The sequence below is a fragment of the Triticum urartu genome, chromosome 4A, assembly GCF_056163025.1.
Source record: "Triticum urartu cultivar PI428250 chromosome 4A, HENAU_Tu73, whole genome shotgun sequence".
Classification (NCBI taxonomy): domain Eukaryota; kingdom Viridiplantae; phylum Streptophyta; class Magnoliopsida; order Poales; family Poaceae; genus Triticum; species Triticum urartu.
In genome coordinates this window covers 101,246,667-101,252,900 of record NC_141876.1, presented here as the reverse complement: position 1 = coordinate 101,252,900, position 6,234 = coordinate 101,246,667, and positions in this window count along the sequence as shown.

Sequence of the window (6,234 nt, the reverse complement as noted above, 5' to 3'; positions counted from 1 at the left end):
TTGGAGCCCTTGGGGGTTCTATCCCCTTTACGCCTGGAGTCCGGGAGGTTGCCTTGCGGCGCCTCCAGGACCACCGTTGGGACGCCACCTCGGCGCCGTCCGTAGGGTGGGGGAGGAAGCCGTTGGAAGCGAATTCACATCCGACAAATCCAGGGAGCCGCTCGACGACTCATCGAGCCTGACCTTGGGCGGACTGCACAATCATGTTCAACGTAAGGAAAATCTATGCAATGGGGGAATACTATGAATCACTCTGGTATCTGGATACTTACGATCTCGCCAAGGGCTTGGCCCTGTGCAGCCACTCCTCTTCGCCGTCGTCGGCGTTGGTGGAGTAGTCCGGAGGAGGGGTCTTCCCCCTCTTGGACCCTTCGGCCTTCCTAGTTGGGGCGGCCTTCCTTTTCTTCCCTCCCCCCGCTGGAGGGGGAGAGGTCTCTTCTTCCTCCTCCTCGTCTTCATGGGAGGAGTGCGCCTTGGAGTCGTTAGATGATGAATCTGACACCTCCTGGCGCCGGGCACTCTTTCGAGTCCCCATGGCCTTCTTCTTGGCCTTCTTCTCCGGCACCACGTAGGGTGCTGGAACCAGCAGCTTCGCCAAGCGAGCGTCCGCTGGGCCTTCGGGCAAAGGAGTCGGACAATTGATCTGTCCGGACGTCTCCTGCCAATCCTGTCAAAGGTAAGGGAGCTTAGACCCAGCATGGAGTCAAACTATGAAAAACTAATACCCTGTAAAAGGTAAAAACAGCCTACCACACGAGCGCGATGCTGCATGCTGAATCCGCGATCCTCAGTAGTGGATGCGGGGGCCTTGGCGCCCTTGAAAAGAACCTTCCAGGCATCTTCGTACGTCGTGTCGAAGAGCCTGCTCAGAGTTTGGTGCTGCGCCGGGTCGAACTCCCACAGGTTGAAAGCCCGTCGTTGACACGGGAGGATCCGGTGGATGAGCATAACCTAGACTATGTTGACAAGTTTGAGCTTCTTGTCCACCAGGGTTTGGACGCATGTTTGGAGCCCGGTCAGCTCTCCTTTTTTACCCCACGACAGGTCCGTCTCTTTCCAGGAGGCGAGCCGCGTAGGGGGTCCGGATCGGAACTCGGGGGCTGCGACCCATTCAGGGTCACGCGGCTCGGTGATGTAAAACCACCCCGACTGCCACCCCTTTAGGGATTCTATGAAGGAGCCCTCGAACCATAGGACGTTGGGTATCTTGCCCACCATGGCGCCTCCGCACTCCGCTTGGGTGCCGCGCACCACCTTCGACTTGACATTGAAAGTCTTGAGCCATAGGCCGAAATGGGGGCGGATGCGGAAGAAAGCCTCGCACGCGATGATAAACGCCGAGATGTTGAGGACAAAGTTCGGGGCCAGATCGTGGAAATCCAGGCCATAGTAGAACATGAGCCCCCGGACAAATGGGTGGAGAGGGAAGCCCAGTCCGCGGAGGAAATGGGGGAGGAACACCACCCTCTCATGGGGCCTAGGGGTGGGGATGAGCTGCCCCTCTTCGGGAAGCCAGTGCGCAATGTCGTTAGACAAGTATCCGGCCTTCCTCAGTCTTTTGATGTGTCCCTCCATGACGGAGGAGACAATCCACTTGCCTCCCGCTCCGGACATGGCTGGCGAAGGTTGAGGTGGGTGTGCGGACTTGGGCGCTGGAGCTCGAGTGCGCAGAAATGGATAGGCAAAGGATGAAGAAGGCGTGGATGAAAAGGTGGATCCTTATCCCCTTATATGGGCGGACGCGACTATGCGCCCCCACCAGCCTGGTAAAACTTGCTTATCTCCCAAGCACCATAGTCAATGGCGCGGTTGGGTTACCCACACTCGTATTGATGAGAATCCCGGAATAAGGGGACACGATCTCTGCTTTGACAAGACGTGTCAAGGAAACCGCCTCGCTAAACGCGTTGAGGTGGGACAGTAAAACGATTTGAATAAAGACTTGGCCGTAGTGTGATATCACGCTACGGAATACGTCAGCAGATTAGATTTGTGTAAATATTATTCTCTCTATGGCAATATGTGGAAACTTATTTTGTAGAGCCGGACACTACCTTTGTGTTCAGAATCTTCTATGAAGTACTTGGAGGAGGAACCCGCCTTGCAATGCCGAAGACAATCTGCGCGTCGGACTCATCGTCATTGAAGCCTGGTTCAGGGGCTACTGAGGGAGTCCTGGATTAGGGGGTGTCCGGATAACCGGACTATACCTTCGGCCGAACTCCAGGACTATGAAGATACAAGATTGAAGACTTCGTCCCGTGTCCGGAAGGGACTTTCCTTGGCGTGGAAGGCAAGCTTGGCGATACGGATATGTAGATCTCCTACCATTGTAACCGACTCTGTGTAACCCTAGCCCTCTCCGGTGTCTATATAAACCGGAGGGTTTTAGTCCATAGGAGGAACAACAATCATACCATATGCTAGCTTATAGGGTTTAGCCTCTCTGATCTCGTGGTAGATCTACTCTTTTACTACCCATATCATCAATATCAATCAAGCAGGACGTAGGCTTTTACCTCCATCAAGAGGGCCCGAACCTAGGTAAAACATCGTGTCCCCTGCCTCCTGTTACCATCCGGCCTAGACACACAGTTCGGGACCCCCTACCCGAGATCTGCCGGTTTTGACACCGACAGTGAGGCTGGGCCGCATCCAACCATGATGGTGGCGCAGGCCGTAACGGCCGGAATCTTCGCCGGCGGCAAGTGGAGGTGGTGGTGGCATTCGGGACATCGTCGGGATCGCGCTACGAAGGACCAAACCGCGCGCGACAACTTGCGTTTGAACCGCGGAAGCGTTCCGCGTCGACTGGTGGTGGTGCCGAACCAAAAGGTCATCGGAAACGGGACCGATGACGAGCTATGGCGGCCGTGCGTATGGGACCTCGATGGAGGCTATGCTAGGAGGCATGGGGAGGCTCGCGCGCATGCGCGTTGGGCTCCTGGGAACCTCATGAGCTCGACTACGAGCTCGGACGCGAGCTACGGCAACGGCGGGCACTGCGACAAGCTTCACCATGGCGGCGGGGTAGCACCAGTGGCGACGGCAACTAGGGGGGCTAGATAGATGGCACTAGCATAGGGGAAAGGTCGGGGAGCTTACGTAGGAGCACACGGTGGCTCGTTGGAAGGTTAGGAGCAGCAGGGTGCCGGAATCGTAGAGGAACGCCGGTGGTTGCCGAGGAAGAAGAAGCTGGCGTCAGAGTCGAAGCAGGGGCGCCGAGCTCGAGGGGCTGGTCGTGGGCGAAGGAGAGGTCAACGACGCAGCCCTTGGCGCGGTCCTAGGTGAAGGGGACGGCGGAGAGCGTCTAGACGGTGCCGGCCATGGCGACTGCGGTGGTGGCCGTGGCGGATCTGGGCGAGGAGGATCTGGTGGGAAGAGGGAGAGGCGGAGTGGGTGTCAGTGGAGAGCAGGGGAGTGAGTGGGGCGCAGGGGAGAGGACCGAGGGGAGGGGTCGACCTTATCCTCCTCGTCGACGGCGAGGTGGTTCGGCGGCAACGCGCGGGCGCGCGCCCTCGGTCGGTTGAATAGGGGGGGGAGAGCGACAGGGGAGGGGGAGTGGGCCGGCCTATTGGGATGGGCCGAAGCCCAAGGGGAGGCCAGGGGCTTTCTCTCTCTCCCGTCTGCTTTCCTTTTTCTTTTTCTTTTTTTATTTTCAGCAGCTTTTGCATTTTCCTTTTAGCCAAAAAAATGACCTTGCAAAATTATGCCACTGGCCAAAACAAATTCATAGAATTATTGTGCACTGCCACAAAAGGTTGGGAGGCTTTTGGAATAGTTGCCAATTTTCTAAATTAAAAAGGGCATTTATTTTAAAGCTTTTCTGTTTTAGCTATTTTTAGGCCACATAGGCATTTTGCAAAAATGTTGGATCACCACCAATATTACCAGGAGAATATTTTACACATGATGAACATTTTAGTTTTCATGTTTGAGCATTTTGAATTTCACACATAATTTTGAAGTTGAAATCAACTGGAATTTGAAAAGGAATATTGATCAAAGTGACTAAGCACTGTTATAGCAAAATGATTAGCTTGATCTCTGGGATTACTGTAGCATCATTACACCGGGGTGTTACAACTCTCCTCCTCTAAAAGAAATTCTCGTCCCGAGAATTAAGAGGTAGAAGGGAATAGATCGGGGTATTCAGCATGGAGGTTATCCTCGCGTTCCCAAGTGGCTTCATCTTTAGAATGATTTGACCATTGCACCTTGAGGAACCTGGTAACCTTCTGGCGTGTTCGACGTTCAGCTTCTTCAAGAATGCAGATCGGATGCTCTTTGTATGTGAGATCATCTTGCACTTCAATCAGCTCCGGGTCCACTTCATGTTCTGGATCCTTGAAGCATCGACGAAGTTGCGATACGTGGAAGACGTCATGAACGTGAGAGAACTGAGGTGGCAACTCCAGTTGATAAGCCACCAGTCCACGACGGGAGAGAATGTGGAAAGGACCAATGTAGCGCGGAGCTAGCTTGCCCTTGACTCTAAACCGATGAGTGCCTCTCAAAGGAGTGACACGCAAATAAGCTTGTTCACCAGGTTGATAAGTTGAACCCAGCGTTTACGATCATAATTGCTCTTCTGGCGGGACTGGGCCGCCTTGAGATTATCCCGGACAATGCGAACCTGCTCTTCAGCTTGTTGAATAATGTCTGGACCAATGAGCGTCCGTTCCCTAGTTTCTGACCAATTCAGAGGGGTTCGGCACTTGCGTCCATAAAGCACTTCAAAGGGTGCCATTTTCAAGCTCGCTTGATAACTGTTGTTATAAGAGAACTCCGCACAAGGGAGAGATTCTTCCCACTTCTTGCCGAAAGAAATAACACAAGCCCGAAGCATGTCTTCAAGAATTTGATTGACTCACTCAACTTTGCCTTGGGATTGGGGATGTTAAGCAGTGCTCCAGGTAATATGAGTCCCCATTGCCTCTTGGAAACTATCCCAGAACTTCGAAGTGAATACTGCCACGGTCTGAACTGATCTCCTTCAGGATGCCGTGGAGTGACACAATTCGGGAGATATACAAGTTTGCTAATTGACTAGCAGTGATAGTCTCCTTGACTGGCAGAAAGTGAGCGACCTTCGAGAATTGGTCGATGACGACAAAGATAGCATCGTTACCTTTCTGAGACTTGGGAAGGCCAGTGACAAAGTCCATCTGAATCTTATCCCATTTCCATTCAGGAATAGGGAGAGGTTGTAGAAGTCCAGCTGGTTTCTGATGTTCTGCTTTGACGCGACAACAAACATCACATTCTTCGATATATCAAGCAATATCTTGCTTCATCTTGGACCACCAATACTTCTGACGAATATCTAAGTACATCTTGGTACTTCCTGGATGAATAGAGAGAGGGGTGTCATGCGCTTCTTTCATCACCTTCTCTGTCATAAGCTCGAACCGGAGTACGACAATGCGATCTCTGAAGTATAAGGTTCCATCTTCACCAAGTGAGAAATCTCTGGATTTCTCTAAGGCAAGATCCTTTTTCATCAAATCAACGTGAGCATCTTTGGCTTGAGCAGACTTAATTGCTTTCAGAAGAGTTGGTTCCAGGACAAGGTTATTCAGAGAACCCTGTGGAACTAGTTGAAGGTTCAGCTTGCATAGCTCTTCATAAAGGCGGGGTTGAGCTTTGTAGACCATGTGATTATTGCAATAAGACTTACAGCTCAAGGCATCGACCATTACATTAGCCTTGCCAGGGGTATAGGATATATCGCAGTTGTAGTCAACAATAGCTTCCATCCACCGCTGCTGACAGAGGTTCAGATCTGGCTGAGTAAATAGGTACTTCAGACTTTGATGATCAGTGAAGATCTCGCAACGATTACCGAGAAGGTACTGTCGCCATAGCTTCAGTGCAAAGATAACCGCAGCATGCTCGAGGTCATGAACTGGGTAGTTCTCTTTGTGAGGACATACTTGACGGGAGGCATAAGCAACCACCCTGCGCTCTTGCATTAGGACACAACCTAATCCTTGACGTGAAGCGTCGCAATAGATGACAAAGTCCTTGTGAGAATCAGGGGGAGCAAGCACTAGGGCAGACGTCAGCTTGTCCTTGAGTGCCTGGAAACTTTCCTGACATTTGTCTGTCCAATCAAACTTAACGCCTTTGTGTAGCAGATTGGTTAGTGGCTTGGCGATCTTGGAGAAGTTCTCGACAAAGCGGCGACAATAGCTGGCTAGTCCGAGAAAGCTTCTGACTTGCTTGACAGTC